The sequence below is a fragment of the Coregonus clupeaformis genome, unplaced genomic scaffold (genome assembly GCF_020615455.1).
Source record: "Coregonus clupeaformis isolate EN_2021a unplaced genomic scaffold, ASM2061545v1 scaf0044, whole genome shotgun sequence".
Lineage (NCBI taxonomy): Eukaryota > Metazoa > Chordata > Actinopteri > Salmoniformes > Salmonidae > Coregonus > Coregonus clupeaformis.
This window is the reverse complement of record NW_025533499.1, coordinates 1022501-1040185: the sequence shown is the minus strand read 5'-3', so window position 1 is coordinate 1040185 and position 17685 is coordinate 1022501. Positions and strand designations below refer to the sequence as shown.

General features: G+C 43.3%; 1 protein-coding gene across 1 annotated transcript in view; it reads right to left on the bottom strand.

The window, feature by feature from the left end:
- The window catches only part of LOC121555704 (pleckstrin homology domain interacting protein), a 172143-nt gene that overhangs the window by 35297 nt on the left and 119161 nt on the right, over window positions 1–17685 (bottom strand). The gene's annotated exons all lie outside the window — the stretch shown is intronic.

The window sequence follows — 17685 nt, the reverse complement described above, 5'->3', positions numbered from 1 at the left end:
TAGAGAGGGGGGCATAGCAGTCATTAACTAGAGAGAGATAGAGAGGGGGGCATAGCAGTCATTAACTAGAGAGAGATAGAGAGATAGAGAGGGGGGCATAGCAGTCATTAACTAGAGAGAGATAGAGAGGGGGGCATAGCAGTCATTAACTAGAGAGAGAGAGATAGAGAGGGGGGCATAGCAGTCATTAACTAGAGAGAGATAGAGAGGGGGCATAGCAGTCATTAACTAGAGAGAGATAGAGAGATAGAGAGGGGGGCATAGCAGTCATTAACTAGAGAGAGATAGAGAGATAGAGAGGGGGGGAATAGCAGTCATTAACTAGAGAGAGATAGAGAGATAGAGAGGGGGGCATAGCAGTCATTAACTAGAGAGATAGAGAGATAGAGAGGGGGGCATAGCAGTCATTAACTAGAGAGAGATAGAGAGATAGAGAGGGGGGCATAGCAGTCATTAACTAGAGAGAGATAGAGAGATAGAGAGGGGGCATAGCAGTCATTAACTAGAGAGAGATAGAGAGATAGAGAGGGGGGCATAGCAGTCATTAACTAGAGAGAAATAGAGAGGGGGGCATAGCAGTCATTAACTAGAGAGAGATAGAGAGATAGAGAGGGGGCATAGCAGTCATTAACTAGAGAGAGATAGAGAGATAGAGAGGGGGGCGTAGCAGTCATTAACTAGAGAGAGATAGAGAGGGGGGCATAGCAGTCATTAACTAGAGAGAGATAGAGAGGGGGGCATAGCAGTCATTAACTAGAGAGAGAATAGAGAGAGGGGGCATAGCAGTCATTAACTAGAGAGAGATAGAGAGATAGCGAGGGGGGCATATCAGTCATTAACTAGAGAGAGATAGAGAGGGGGGCATAGCAGTCATTAACTAGAGAGAGATAGAGAGATAGAGAGGGGGGCATAGCAGTCATTAACTAGAGAGAGATAGAGAGATAGAGAGGGGGGCATAACAGTCATTAACTAGAGAGTTAGAGAGATAGAGAGGGGGCATAGCAGTCATTAACTAGAGAGATAGAGAGGGGGGCATAGCAGTCATTAACTAGAGAGATAGAGAGATAGAGAGGGGGCATAGCAGTCATTAACTAGAGAGAGTTAGAGAGATAGCGAGGGGGGCATAGCAGTCAATAACTAGAGAGAGATAGAGAGGGGGGCATAGCAGTCATTAACTAGAGAGAGATAGAGATAGAGAGAGGGGGCATAGCAGTCATTAACTAGAGAGAGATAGAGAGATAGAGAGGGGGGCATAGCAGTCATTAACTAAAGAGAAATAGAGAGGGAGGCATAGCAGTCATTAACTAGAGAGAGATAGAGAGATAGAGAGGGGGGCATAGCAGTCATTAACTAGAGAGAGATAGAGAGATAGAGAGGGGGGCATAGCAGTCATTAACTAGAGAGAGATAGAGAGGGGGGCATAGCAGTCATTAACTAGAGAGAGATAGAGAGGGGGCATAGCAGTCATTAACTAGAGAGAGATAGAGATAGAGGGGGGCATAGCAGTCATTAACTAGAGAGAGATAGAGAGATAGAGAGGGGGCATAGCAGTCATTAACTAGAGAGAGTTAGAGAGATAGAGATAGAGAGGGGGCATAGCAGTCATTAACTAGAGAGAGATAGAGAGATAGAGAAGGGGGCATAGCAGTCATTAACTAAAGAGAAATAGAGAGGGAGGCATAGCAGTCATTAACTAGAGAGAGATAGAGAGGGGGCATAGCAGTCATTAACTAGAGAGAGATAGAGAGATAGAGAGGGGGCATAGCAGTCATTAACTAGAGAGAGAGATAGAGAGGGGGCATAACAGTCATTAACTAGAGAGAGATAGAGAGATAGAGAGGGGGCATAGCAGTCATTAACTAGAGAGAGATAGAGAGATAGAGAGGGGGGCATAGCAGTCATTAACTAGAGAGATAGAGAGATAGAGAGGGGGGCATAGCAGTCATTAACTAGAGAGAGATAGAGAGATAGAGAGGGGGGCATAGCAGTCATTAACTAGAGAGAGATAGAGAGATAGAGAGGGGGGGCATAGCATTCATTAACATGAGAGAGATAGAGAGGGGGGCATAGCAGTCATTAACTAGAGAGTTAGAGAGATAGAGAGGGGGCATAGCAGTCATTAACTAGAGAGATAGAGAGATAGAGAGGGGGCATAGCAGTCATTAACTAGAGAGAGATAGAGAGATAGAGAGGGGCATAGCAGTCATAAACTAGAGAGAGATAGAGAGGGGGCATAGCAGTCATTAACTAGAGAGAAATAGAGAGGGGGGCATAGCAGTCATTAACTAGAGAGAGATAGAGAGGGGGCATAGCAGTCATTAACTAGAGAGAGATAGAGAGACAGAGAGGGGGCATAACAGTCATTAACTAGAGAGAGATAGAGAGATAGAGAGGGGGGCATAGCAGTCATTAACTAGAGAGAGATAGAGAGATAGAGAGGGGGCATAGCAGTCATTAACTAGAGAGAGTTAGAGAGATAGAGAGGGGGGCATAGCAGTCATTAACTAGAGAGAGATAGAGAGATAGAGAGGGGGCATAGCAGTCATTAACTAGAGAGAGATAGAGAGATAGAGAGGGGGGCATAGCAGTCATTAACTAGAGAGAGGAGATAGAGAGGGGGCATAGCAGTCATTAACTAGAGAGAGATAGAGAGATAGAGAGGGGGCATAGCAGTCATTAACTAGAGAGAGATAGAGAGGGGGCATAGCATTAACTAGAGAGAGAGAGAGGGGTAGCAGTCATTAACTAGAGAGAGATAGAGAGAAGAGAGGGGGCATAGCAGTCATTAACTAGAGAGAGTTAGAGAGATAGAGAGGGGGGCATAGCAGTCATTAACTAGAGAGAGATAGAGAGAAGAGAGGGGGGCATAGCAGTCATTAACTAGAGAGAGATAGAGAGATAGAGAGGGGGCATAGCAGTCATTAACTAGAGATAGATAGAGAGGGGCTAGCAGTCATTAACTAGAGAGAGATAGAGAGGGGGCATAGCAGTCATTAACTAGAGAGAGTTAGAGAGATAGAGAGGGGGCATAGGAGTCATTAACTAGAGAGAGATAGAGAGGGGGGCATAGCAGTCATTAACTAGAGAGAGATAGAGAGATAGAGAGGGGGGCATAGCAGTCATTAACTAGAGAGAGATAGAGAGGGGGGCATAGCAGTCATTAACTAGAGAGAGATAGAGAGATAGAGAGGGGGCATAGCAGTCATTAACTAGAGAGAGAGAGAGGGGCATAGCAGTCATTAACTAGAGAGAGATAGAGAGGGGGGCATAGCAGTCATTAACTAGAGAGAGTTAGAGAGATAGAGAGGGGGGCATAGCAGTCATTAACTAGAGAGAGATAGAGAGGGGGCATAGCAGTCATTAACTAGAGAGAGATAGAGAGATAGAGAGGGGGCATAGCAGTCATTAACTAGAGAGAGATAGAGAGGGGGCACAGCAGTCATTAACTAGAGAGAGATAGAGAGATAGAGAGGGGGGCATAGCAGTCATTAACTAGAGAGAGTTAGAGAGATAGAGAGATAGAGAGGGGGCATAGCAGTCATTAACTAGAGAGAGATAGAGAGATAGAGAAGGGGGCATAGCAGTCATTAACTAAAGAGAAATAGAGAGGGAGGCATAGCAGTCATTAACTAGAGAGAGATAGAGAGGGGGGCATAGCAGTCATTAACTAGAGAGAGATAGAGAGATAGAGAGGGGCATAGCAGTCATTAACTAGAGAGAGACAGAGAGGGGGCATAACAGTCATTAACTAGAGAGAGATAGAGAGATAGAGAGGGGGCATAGCAGTCATTAACTAGAGAGAGATAGAGAGATAGAGGGGGGGCATAGCAGTCATTAACTAGAGAGATAGAGAGGGGGCATAGCAGTCATTAACTAGAGAGAGATAGAGAGATAGAGAGGGGAGCATAGCAGTCATTAACTAGAGAGAGATAGAGAGATAGAGAGGGGGCATAGCATGCATTAACATGAGAGAGATAGAGAGGGGGGCATAGCAGTCATTAACTAGAGAGTTAGAGAGATAGAGAGGGGGGCATAGCAGTCATTAACTAGAGAGATAGAGAGATAGAGAGGGGGGCATAGCAGTCATTAACTAGAGAGAGATAGAGAGATAGAGAGGGGGCATAGCAGTCATAAACTAGAGAGAGATAGAGAGGGGGGCATAGCAGTCATTAACTAGAGAGAAATAGAGAGGGGGCATAGCAGTCATTAACTAGAGAGAGATAGAGAGGGGGGCATAGCAGTCATTAACTAGAGAGAGATAGAGAGACAGAGAGGGGGGCATAACAGTCATTAACTAGAGAGAGATAGAGAGATAGAGAGGGGGGCATAGCAGTCATTAACTAGAGAGAGATAGAGAGATAGAGAGGGGGGCATAGCAGTCATTAACTAGAGAGAGTTAGAGAGATAGAGAGGGGGGCATAGCAGTCATTAACTAGAGAGAGATAGAGAGATAGAGAGGGGGGCATAGCAGTCATTAACTAGAGAGAGATAGAGAGATAGAGAGGGGGCATAGCAGTCATTAACTAGAGAGAGATAGAGAGATAGAGAGGGGGGCATAGCAGTCATTAACTAGAGAGAGATAGAGAGATAGAGAGGGACATAGCAGTCATTAACTAGAGAGAGATAGAGAGGGGGCATAGCAGTCATTAACTAGAGAGAGATAGAGAGGGGGCATAGCAGTCATTAACTAGAGAGAGATAGAGAGATAGAGAGGGGGGCATAGCAGTCATTAACTAGAGAGAGTTAGAGAGATAGAGAGGGGGCATAGCAGTCATTAACTAGAGAGAGATAGAGAGATAGAGAGGGGGGCATAGCAGTCATTAACTAGAGAGAGATAGAGAGATAGAGAGGGGGCATAGCAGTCATTAACTAGAGATAGATAGAGAGGGGGCATAGCAGTCATTAACTAGAGAGAGATAGAGAGGGGGGCATAGCAGTCATTAACTAGAGAGAGTTAGAGAGATAGAGAGGGGGCATAGCAGTCATTAACTAGAGAGAGATAGAGAGGGGGCACAGCAGTCATTAACTAGAGAGAGATAGAGAGATAGAGAGGGGGCATAGCAGTCATTAACTAGAGAGAGATAGAGAGGGGGGCATAGCAGTCATTAACTAGAGAGAATAGAGAGATAGAGAGGGGGGCATAGCAGTCATTAACTAGAGAGAGATAGAGAGGGGGGCATAGCAGTCATTAACTAGAGAGAGATAGAGAGATGCGAGGGGGCATATCAGTCATTAACTAGAGAGAGATAGAGAGGGGGGGCATAGCAGTCATTAACTAGAGAGAGATAGAGAGATAGAGAGGGGGGCATAGCAGTCATTAACTAGAGAGATAGAGAGATAGAGAGGGGGGCATAACAGTCATTAACTAGAGAGTTAGAGAGATAGAGAGGGGGGCATAGCAGTCATTAACTAGAGAGATAGAGAGGGGGGCATAGCAGTCATTAACTAGAGAGAATAGAGAGATAGAGAGGGGGGCATAGCAGTCATTAACTAGAGAGAGTTAGAGAGATAGCGAGGGGGGCATAGCAGTCAATAACTAGAGAGAGATAGAGAGGGGGCATAGCAGTCATTAACTAGAGAGAGATAGAGAGATAGAGTGGGGGCATAGCAGTCATTAACTAGAGAGAGATAGAGAGATAGAGAGGGGGGCATAGCAGTCATTAACTAAAGAGAAATAGAGAGGGAGGCATAGCAGTCATTAACTAGAGAGAGATAGAGAGATAGAGAGGGGGGCATAGCAGTCATTAACTAGAGAGATAGAGAGATAGAGAGGGGGCATAGCAGTCATTAACTAGAGAGAGATAGAGAGGGGGGCATAGCAGTCATTAACTAGAGAGAGATAGAGAGGGGGGCATAGCAGTCATTAACTAGAGAGAGATAGAGAGATAGCGAGGGGGCATAGCAGTCATTAACTAGAGAGAGATAGAGATAGAGAGGGGGCATAGCAGTCATTAACTAGAGAGTGTTAGAGAGATAGAGATAGAGAGGGGGGCATAGCAGTCATTAACTAGAGAGAGATAGAGAGATAGAGAAGGGGGCATAGCAGTCATTAACTAAAGAGAAATAGAGAGGGGAGGCATAGCAGTCATTAACTAGAGAGAGATAGAGAGGGGAGCATAGCAGTCATTAACTAGAGAGAGATAGAGAGATAGAGAGGGGCATAGCAGTCATTAACTAGAGAGAGACAGAGAGGGGGGCATAACAGTCATTAACTAGAGAGAGATAGAGAGATAGAGAGGGGGGCATAGCAGTCATTAACTAGAGAGAGATAGAGAGATAGAGAGGGGGGCATAGCAGTCATTAACTAGAGAGATAGAGAGATAGAGAGGGGGGCATAGCAGTCATTAACTAGAGAGAGATAGAGAGATAGAGAGGGGGCATAGCAGTCATTAACTAGAGAGAGATAGAGAGATAGAGAGGGGGGCATAGCATGCATTAACATGAGAGAGATAGAGAGGGGGCATAGCAGTCATTAACTAGAGAGTTAGAGAGATAGAGAGGGGGGCATAGCAGTCATTAACTAGAGAGATAGAGAGATAGAGAGGGGGCATAGCAGTCATTAACTAGAGAGAGATAGAGAGATAGAGAGGGGGGCATAGCAGTCATAAACTAGAGAGAGATAGAGAGGGGGGCATAGCAGTCATTAACTAGAGAGAAATAGAGAGGGGGGCATAGCAGTCATTAACTAGAGAGAGATAGAGAGGGGGGCATAGCAGTCATTAACTAGAGAGAGATAGAGAGACAGAGAGGGGGGCATAACAGTCATTAACTAGAGAGAGATAGAGAGATAGAGAGGGGGGCATAGCAGTCATTAACTAGAGAGATAGAGAGATAGAGAGGGGGGCATAGCAGTCATTAACTAGAGAGAGTTAGAGAGATAGAGAGGGGGGCATAGCAGTCATTAACTAGAGAGAGATAGAGAGATAGAGAGGGGGCATAGCAGTCATTAACTAGAGAGAGATAGAGAGATAGAGAGGGGGCATAGCAGTCATTAACTAGAGAGAGATAGAGAGATAGAGAGGGGGGCATAGCAGTCATTAACTAGAGAGAGATAGAGAGATAGAGAGGGGGCATAGCAGTCATTAACTAGAGAGAGATAGAGAGGGGGCATAGCAGTCATTAACTAGAGAGAGATAGAGAGGGGGCATAGCAGTCATTAACTAGAGAGAGATAGAGAGATAGAGAGGGGGGCATAGCAGTCATTAACTAGAGAGAGATAGAGAGATAGAGAGGGGGCATAGCAGTCATTAACTAGAGAGAGATAGAGAGATAGAGAGGGGGGCATAGCAGTCATTAACTAGAGAGAGATAGAGAGATAGAGAGGGGGCATAGCAGTCATTAACTAGAGATAGATAGAGAGGGGGGCATAGCAGTCATTAACTAGAGAGAGATAGAGAGGGGGGCATAGCAGTCATTAACTAGAGAGAGTTAGAGAGATAGAGAGGGGGGCATAGGAGTCATTAACTAGAGAGAGATAGAGAGGGGGGCATAGCAGTCATTAACTAGAGAGAGATAGAGAGATAGAGAGGGGCATAGCAGTCATTAACTAGAGAGAATAGAGAGAGGGGGCATAGCAGTCATTAACTAGAGAGAGATAGAGAGATAGAGAGGGGGCATAGCAGTCATTAACTAGAGAGATAGAGAGGGGGCATAGCAGTCATTAACTAGAGAGAGATAGAGAGGGGGGCATAGCAGTCATTAACTAGAGAGAGTTAGAGAGATAGAGAGGGGGGCATAGCAGTCATTAACTAGAGAGAGATAGAGAGGGGGGCATAGCAGTCATTAACTAGAGAGAGATAGAGAGATAGAGAGGGGGCATAGCAGTCATTAACTAGAGAGAGATAGAGAGGGGGGCATAGCAGTCATTAACTAGAGAGAGATAGAGAGATAGAGAGGGGGGCATAGCAGTCATTAACTAGAGAGAGTTAGAGAGATAGAGAGATAGAGAGGGGGCATAGCAGTCATTAACTAGAGAGAGATAGAGAGATAGAGAAGGGGGCATAGCAGTCATTAACTAAAGAGAAATAGAGAGGGAGGCATAGCAGTCATTAACTAGAGAGAGATAGAGAGGGGGGCATAGCAGTCATTAACTAGAGAGAGATAGAGAGATAGAGAGGGGGCATAGCAGTCATTAACTAGAGAGAGACAGAGAGGGGGGCATAACAGTCATTAACTAGAGAGAGATAGAGAGATAGAGAGGGGGCATAGCAGTCATTAACTAGAGAGAGATAGAGAGATAGAGAGGGGGGCATAGCAGTCATTAACTAGAGAGATAGAGAGGGGGGCATAGCAGTCATTAACTAGAGAGAGATAGAGAGATAGAGAGGGGAGCATAGCAGTCATTAACTAGAGAGAGATAGAGAGATAGAGAGGGGGGCATAGCATGCATTAACATGAGAGAGATAGAGAGGGGGGCATAGCAGTCATTAACTAGAGAGTTAGAGAGATAGAGAGGGGGGCATAGCAGTGCATTAACTAGAGAGATAAGAGATAGAGAGGGGGGCATAGCAGTCATTAACTAGAGAGAGATAGAGAGATAGAGAGGGGGCATAGCAGTCATAAACTAGAGAGAGATAGAGAGGGGGGCATAGCAGTCATTAACTAGAGAGAAATAGAGAGGGGGGCATAGCAGTCATTAACTAGAGAGAGATAGAGAGGGGGGCATAGCAGTCATTAACTAGAGAGAGATAGAGAGACAGAGAGGGGGCATAACAGTCATTAACTAGAGAGAGATAGAGAGATAGAGAGGGGGCATATGCAGTCATTAACTAGAGAGAGATAGAGAGATAGAGAGGGGGGCATAGCAGTCATTAACTAGAGAGAGTTAGAGAGATAGAGAGGGGGGCATAGCAGTCATTAACTAGAGAGAGATAGAGAGATAGAGAGGGGGCATAGCAGTCATTAACTAGAGAGAGAGTAGAGAGATAGAGAGGGGGCATAGCAGTCATTAACTAGAGAGAGATAGAGAGATAGAGAGGGGGGCATAGCAGTCATTAACTAGAGAGAGATAGAGAGATAGAGAGGGGGGCATAGCAGTCATTAACTAGAGAGAGATAGAGAGGGGGGCATAGCAGTCATTAACTAGAGAGAGATAGAGAGGGGGGCATAGCAGTCATTAACTAGAGAGAGATAGAGAGATAGAGAGGGGGGCATAGCAGTCATTAACTAGAGAGAGTTAGAGAGATAGAGAGGGGGCATAGCAGTCATTAACTAGAGAGAGATAGAGAGATAGAGAGGGGGGCATAGCAGTCATTAACTAGAGAGAGATAGAGAGATAGAGAGGGGGGCATAGCAGTCATTAACTAGAGATAGATAGAGAGGGGGCATAGCAGTCATTAACTAGAGAGAGATAGAGAGGGGGGCATAGCAGTCATTAACTAGAGAGAGTTAGAGAGATAGAGAGGGGGCATAGCAGTCATTAACTAGAGAGAGATAGAGAGGGGGGCATAGCAGTCATTAACTAGAGAGAGATAGAGAGATAGAGAGGGGCACAGCAGTCATTAACTAGAGAGAGATAGAGAGGGGGGCATAGCAGTCATTAACTAGAGAGAGATAGAGAGATAGAGAGGGGGGCATAGCAGTCATTAACTAGAGAGAGATAGAGAGGGGGCATAGCAGTCATTAACTAGAGAGAGATAGAGAGGGGGGCATAGCAGTCATTAACTAGAGAGAGTTAGAGAGATAGAGAGGGGGCATAGCAGTCATTAACTAGAGAGAATAGAGAGGGGGCATAGCAGTCATTAACTAGAGAGAGATAGAGAGATAGAGAGGGGGCATAGCAGTCATTAACTAGAGAGAGATAGAGAGGGGGCATAGCAGTCATTAACTAGAGAGAATAGAGAGATAGAGAGGGGGCATAGCAGTCATTAACTAGAGAGAGATAGAGAGATAGAGAGGGGGGCATAGCAGTCATTAACTAGAGAGAAATAGAGAGGGGGGCATAGCAGTCATTAACTAGAGAGAGATAGAGAGATAGAGAGGGGGGCATAGCAGTCATTAACTAGAGAGAGATAGAGAGATAGCGAGGGGGGCATAGCAGTCATTAACTAGAGAGAGATAGAGAGATAGCGAGGGGGCATAGCAGTCATTAACTAGAGAGAGATAGAGATAGAGAGGGGGCATAGCAGTCATTAACTAGAGAGAGATAGAGAGATAGAGAGGGGGGCATAGCAGTCATTAACTAGAGAGAGATAGAGAGGGGGGCATAGCAGTCATTAACTAGAGAGAGATAGAGAGGGGGCATAGCAGTCATTAACTAGAGAGAGATAGAGAGATAGAGAGGGGGCATAGCAGTCATTAACTAGAGAGAGATAGAGAGGGGGGCATAGCAGTCATTAACTAGAGAGAGATAGAGAGATAGAGAGGGGGCATAGCAGTCATTAACTAGAGAGAGACAGAGAGGGGGGCATAGCAGTCATTAACTAGAGAGAGATAGAGAGATAGAGAGGGGGGCATAGCAGTCATTAACTAGAGAGAGATAGAGAGATAGAGAGGGGGCATAGCATGCATTAACATGAGAGAGATAGAGAGATAGAGAGGGGGCATAGCAGTCATTAACTAGAGAGAGATAGAGAGATAGAGAGGGGGCATAGCAGTCATTAACTAGAGAGAGATAGAGAGGGGGCATAGCAGTCATTAACTAGAGAGAGATAGAGAGATAGAGAGGGGGCATAGCAGTCATTAACTAGAGAGAGTATAGAGATAGAGAGGGGGCATAGCAGTCATTAACTAGAGAGAGATAGAGAGGGGCATAGCAGTCATTAACTAGAGAGAGATAGAGAGATAAAGAGGGGGGCATAGCAGTCATTAACTAGAGAGAGATAGAGAGATAGAGAGGGGGGCATAGCATGCATTAACATGAGAGAGATAGAGAGGGGGGCATAGCAGTCATTAACTAGAGAGAGATAGAGAGATAGAGAGGGGGCATAGCAGTCATTAACTAGAGAGAGATAGAGAGATAGAGAGGGGGGCATAGCAGTCATTAACTAGAGAGAGATAGAGAGTAGAGAGGGGGCATAGCAGTCATTAACTAGAGAGAGATAGAGAGGGGGGCATAGCAGTCATTAACTAGAGAGAGATGGAGAGGGGGCATAGCAGTCATTAACTAGAGAGAGATAGAGAGGGGGCATAGCAGTCATTAACTAGAGAGAGATAGAGAGATAGAGAGGGGGCATAGCAGTCATTAACTAGAGAGAGATAGAGAGGGGGGCATAGCAGTCATTAACTAGAGAGAGATAGAGAGATAGAGAGGGGGCATAGCAGTCATTAACTAGAGAGAGATAGAGAGATAGAGAGGGGGGCATAGCAGTCATTAACTAGAGAGATAGAGAGATAGAGAGGGGGCATAGCAGTCATTAACTAGAGAGAGATAGAGAGATAGAGAGGGGGGCATTGCAGTCATTAACTAGAGAGAGATAGAGAGGGGGGCATATCAGTCATTAACTAGAGAGAGATAGAGAGGGGGGGCATAGCAGTCATTAACTAGAGAGAGATAGAGAGGGGGCATAGCAGTCATTAACTAGAGAGAGATAGAGAGATAGAGAGGGGGCATAGCAGTCATTAACTAGAGAGAGATAGAGAGATAGAGAGGGGGCATAGCAGTCATTAACTAGAGAGAGATAGAGAGATAGAGAGGGGGCATAGCAGTCATTAACTAGAGAGAGATAGAGAGATAGAGAGGGGGCATAGCAGTCATTAACTAGAGAGAGATAGAGAGGGGGCATAGCAGTCATTAACTAGAGAGAGATAGAGAGATAGAGAGGGGGCATAGCAGTCATTAACTAGAGAGAGATAGAGAGATAGAGAGGGGGCATAGCAGTCATTAACTAGAGAGATAGAGAGATAGAGAGGGGGCATAGCAGTCATTAACTAGAGAGAGATAGAGAAGATAGAGAGGGGGCATAGCAGTCATTAACTAGAGAGAGATAGAGAGGGGGGCATAGCAGTCATTAACTAGAGAGAGATAGAGAGCATAGCAGTATCAGAGAGAGAGAGAGGGGGCATAGCAGTCATTAACTAGAGAGATAGAGAGATAGAGAGGGGGGCATAGAAGTCATTAACTAGAGAGAGAGAGAATAGAGAGGGGGGCATAGCAGTCATTAACTAGAGAGAGAGAGAGAGATAGAGAGGGGGCATAGCAGTCATTAACTAGAGAGAGATAGAGAGATAGAGAGGGGGCATAGCAGTCATTAACTAGAGAGAGATAGAGAGATAGAGAGGGGGCATAGCAGTCATTAACTAGAGAGAGAGAGAATAGAGAGGGGGCATAGCAGTCATTAACTAGAGAGAGATGGAGAGGGGGCATAGCAGTCATTAACTAGAGAGAGATAGAGAGGGGGGCATAGCAGTCATTAACTAGAGAGAGATAGAGAGATAGAGAGGGGGCATAGCAGTCATTAACTAGAGAGAGATAGAGAGGGGGCATAGCAGTCATTAACTAGAGAGAATAGAGAGGGGGGCATAGCAGTCATTAACTAGAGAGAGATAGAGAGATAGAGAGGGGGCATAGCAGTCATTAACTAGAGAGAGATAGAGAGATAGAGAGGGGGCATAAGCAGTCATTAACTAGAGAGAGATAGAGAGGGGGGCATAGCAGTCATTAACTAGAGAGAGATAGAGAGATAGAGAGGGGGCATAGCAGTCATTAACTAGAGAGAGATAGAGAGATAGAGAGGGGGCATAGCAGTCATTAACTAGAGAGAGATAGAGAGATAGAGAGGGGGCATAGAAGTCATTAACTAGAGAGAGAGAGAGATAGAGAGGGGGCATAGCAGTCATTAACTAGAGAGAGATAGAGAGGGGGCATAGCAGTCATTAACTAGAGAGAGATAGAGAGGGGGGCATAGCAGTCATTAACTAGAGAGAGATAGAGAGATAGAGAGGGGGGCATAGCAGTCATTAACTAGAGAGAGATAGAGAGGGGGCATAGCAGTCATTAACTAGAGAGAGATAGAGAATAGAGAGGGGGGCATAGCAGTCATTAACTAGAGAGAGAGAGAGGGCATAGCAGTCATTAACTAGAGAGAGATAGAGAGGGAGAGGGGCATAGCAGTCATTAACTAGAGAGAGATAGAGAGATAGAGAGGGGGGCATAGCAGTCATTAACTAGAGAGAGATAGAGAGATAGAGAGGGGGGCATAGCAGTCATTAACTAGAGAGAGATAGAGAGGGGGCATAGCAGTCATTAACTAGAGAGAGATAGAGAGGGGGGCATAGCAGTCATTAACTAGAGAGAGATTGAGAGGGGGGCATAGCAGTCATTAACTAGAGAGATAGAGAGAGGGGCATAGCAGTCATTAACTAGAGAGAGATAGAGAGATAGAGAGGGGGGCATAGCATGCATTAACATGAGAGAGATATAGATGGGGGTATAGCAGCCTCAATTCGTTGGGGACTCTACAAAGTGTTGAAAGCGTTCCACAGGGATGCTGGCCCATGTTGACTCCAATGCTTCCCACAGTTGTCAAGTTGGCTGGATGTCCTTTGGGTGGTGGACCATTCTATATACACACAGGAAACTGTTGAAAGTGAAAAACCCAGCAGGTTGCAGTTCTTGACACAAACCGAGGCGCCTGGCACCGACTACCATACCCCGTTCAAACGCACTTAAATATTTTGTCTTGTCCATTCACCCTCTGAATGGCACACATACACAATTCATGTCTCAAGGCTTAAATCGTCTCCTTCTTTAACGTGTCTCCTCCTGTCACGCCCTGACTCAGGGGACTCTTATATGTTGAGTCAGGGCGTGAATATTATATTCTATGTTGTGTTTTCTATGTTTCAGTCTGGGTGTTGTAGTTCTGTGTTTGGCTTGGTCTGACCCGTCCTTGAACTAACGTGACACCTCCCCTTCATCTACACTGATTGAAGTGGATTTAACAAGTGACATCAATAAAGGATCATAGCTTTCACCTGGTCAGTCTATCTCATGGAAAGAGCAGGTGTCCTTAATGTTCTGTACACTCAGTGTATATTTTAGTGTGTTATCATTATAGTAACAATTATAACTATAGTTATATGTACGTGTATAATATAATATCTAGTAACAATTATAACTACACTACCAGTCAAAAGTTTTAGAACACCTTCTCATTCAAGGTTTTTCTTTATTTTTTACTATTTTCTACATTGCAGAATAATAGTGAAGACCTGAAAACTATGAAATAACACATATGGAATCATGTAGTAACCAAAAAAGAGCCACCCGTTGCCTTGATGACAGCTTTGCACACTTTTGGCATTCTATCAACCAGCTTCACCTGGAATGCTTTTCTAACAGTCTTGAAGGAGTTCCCACATATGCTGAGCACTTGTTGGCTGCTTTTCCTTCACTCTGCAGTCCAACTCATCCCAAACCATCTCCATTGGGTTGAGGTCGGGGGATTGGGGAGGCCAGGTCATCTGATGCAGCACTCCATCACTCTCCTTGGTCAAATAGCCCTTAAAACAGCCTGGTGGTGTGTTGGGTCATTGTCCTGTTGAAAAACAAATGATAGTCCCACTAAGCCCAAACCAGATGGGATGGCGTATCGCTGCAGAATGCTGTGGTAGCCATGCTGGTTAAGTGTGCCTTGAATTCTAACTAAATCAAAGACAGTGTCACCAGCAAAGCACCCCCACACCATAACACCTCCTCCTCCATGGTTTACGGTGGGAACTACACATGCGGAGATCATCCGTTCACCCACACCACGTCTCAAAGACACGGCGGTTGGAACCAAATATCTGCAATTTGGACTCCAGACCAAAGGACAGATTTCCACCGGTCTAATGTCCATTGCTCGTGTTTCTTGGCCCAAGCAGGTCTCTTCTTCTTATTGGTGTCCTTTAGTAGTGATTTCTTTGCATCAATTCAACCATGAAGGTCTGATTCACACAGTCTCCTCTGAACAGTTGATGTTGAGATGTGTCTGTGACAGTCTCCTGAGTGGCGCAGTGGTCTAAGGCACTGCATCGCAGTGCTAACTGTGCCACTAGAGATCCTGGTTCAAATCCAGGCTCTGTCGGAGCCGGCCGCGACCGGGAGACTCATGGGCGGCGCACAATTGGCCCAGCGTCGTCCAGGGTAGGGGAGGGAATGGCCGGCAGGGTTGTAGCTCAGTTGATAGAGCATGGCGTTTGCAACGCCAGGGTTGTGGGTTCGATTCCCACAGGGGGCCAGTATAAAAAAATATATATTCACTAACTGTAAGTCACTCTGGATAAGAGCGTCTGCTAAATGACTAAAATGTCAAATGTACTTGAACTCTGTGAAGCATTTATTTGGGCTGCAATTTCTGAGGCTGGTAACTCTAATGAACTTATCCTCTGCATCAGAGGTAACTCTGGGTCTTCCATTCCTGTGGCGGTCCTCATGAGAGCCAGTTTCATCGTAGCGCTTGATGGTTTTTGCGACTGCACTTGAAGAAACGTTCAAAGTTCTTGAAATCTTCCTTATTGACTGACCTTCATGTCTTAAAGTAATGATGGACTGTCGTTTCTCTTTGCTTATTTGAGCTGTTCTTGCCATAATATGGACTTGGTCTTTTACCAAATAGGGCTATCTTCTGTATACCCCCCCTACCTTTTCACAACACAACTGATTGGCTCAAACGCATTAAGAAGGAAAGCAATTCCACAAATTAACTTTTAACAAGGCACACCTGTTAATTGAAATGCATTACAGGTGACTATCTCATGAAGCTGGTTGAGAGAACGCCAAGAGTGTGCAAAGCTGTCATCAAGGTAAAGGGTGGCTATTTGAAGAATCTCAAATCTCAAATCTATTTTGATTTGTTTAACTTTTTTGGTTACTACATGATTCCATATGTGTTATTTCATTGTTTGGATGTCTTCACTATTATTCTACAATGTAGAAAATAGTAAAAATAAAGAAATACCTTTGAATGAGTAGGTGTGTCCAAACTTTTGACTGGTAGTGTAAGTGTATAATATAACATCTAGTAACAGTTATAGTGATAACTAACCATAGTTCTAACTGTGTATAATATAACATCTGGTACCAGTTATAGTGATAACTAACCATAGTTCTAACTGTGTATAATATAACATCTAGTACCAGTTATAGTGATAACTAACCATAGTTCTAACTGTGTATAATATAACATCTAGTAACAGTTATAGTGATAACTAACCATAGTTCTAACTGTGTATAATATAACATCTAGTACCAGTTATAGTGATAACTAACCATAGTTCTAACTGTGTATAATATAACATCTAGTACCAGTTATAGTGATAACTAACCATAGTTCTAACTGTGTATAATATAACATCTAGTAACAGTTATAGTGATAACTAACCATAGTTCTAACTGTGTATAATATAACATCTAGTACCAGTTATAGTGATAACTAACCATAGTTCTAACTGTGTATAATATAACATCTAGTACCAGTTATAGTGATAACTAACCATAGTTCTAACTGTGTATAATATAACATCTAGGAACAGTTATAGTGATAACTAACCATAGTTCTAACTGTGTATAATATAACATCTAGTAACAGTTATAGTGATAACTAACCATAGTTCTAACTGTGTATAATATAACATCTGGTACCAGTTATAGTGATAACTAACCATAGTTCTAACTGTGTATAATATAACATCTAGTAACAGTTATAGTGATAACTAACCATAGTTCTAACTGTGTATAATATAACATCTAGTACCAGTTATAGTGATAACTAACCATAGTTCTAACTGTGTATAATATAACATCTGGTAACAGTTATAGTGATAACTAACCATAGTTCTAACTGTGTATAATATAACATCTAGTAACAGTTATAGTGATAACTAACCATAGTTCTAACTGTGTATAATATAACATCTGGTAACAGTTATAGTGATAACTAACCATAGTTCTAACTGTGTATAATATAACATCTAGTAACAGTTATAGTGATAACTAACCATAGTTCTAACTGTGTATAATATAACATCTAGTAACAGTTATAGTGATAACTAACCATAGTTCTAACTGTGTATAATATAACATCTGGTAACAGTTATAGTGATAACTAACCATAGTTCTAACTGTGTATAATATAACATCTGGTAACAGTTATAGTGATAACTAACCATAGTTCTAACTGTGTATAATATAACATCTAGTAACAGTTATAGTGATAACTAACCATAGTTATAACTCTGTATAATATAACATCTAGTAACAGTTATAGTGATAACTAACCATAGTTCTAACTGTGTATAATATAACATCTAGGAACAGTTATAGTGATAACTAACCATAGTTCTAACTGTGTATAATATAACATCTAGTAACAGTTATAGTGATAACTAACCATAGTTCTAACTGTGTATAATATAACATCTAGTAACAGTTATAGTGATAACTAACCATAGTTCTAACTGTGTATAATATAACATCTAGTAATAGTTATAGTGATAACTAACCATAGTTCTAACTGTGTATAATATAACATCTAGTAATAGTTATAGTGATAACTAACCATAGTTCTAACTGTGTATAATATAACATCTGGTACCAGTTATAGTGATAACTAACCATAGTTCTAACTGTGTATAATATAACATCTGGTACCAGTTATAGTGATAACTAACCATAGTTCTAACTGTGTATAATATAACATCTGGTACCAGTTATAGTGATAACTAACCATAGTTCTAACTGTGTATAATATAACATCTAGTAAC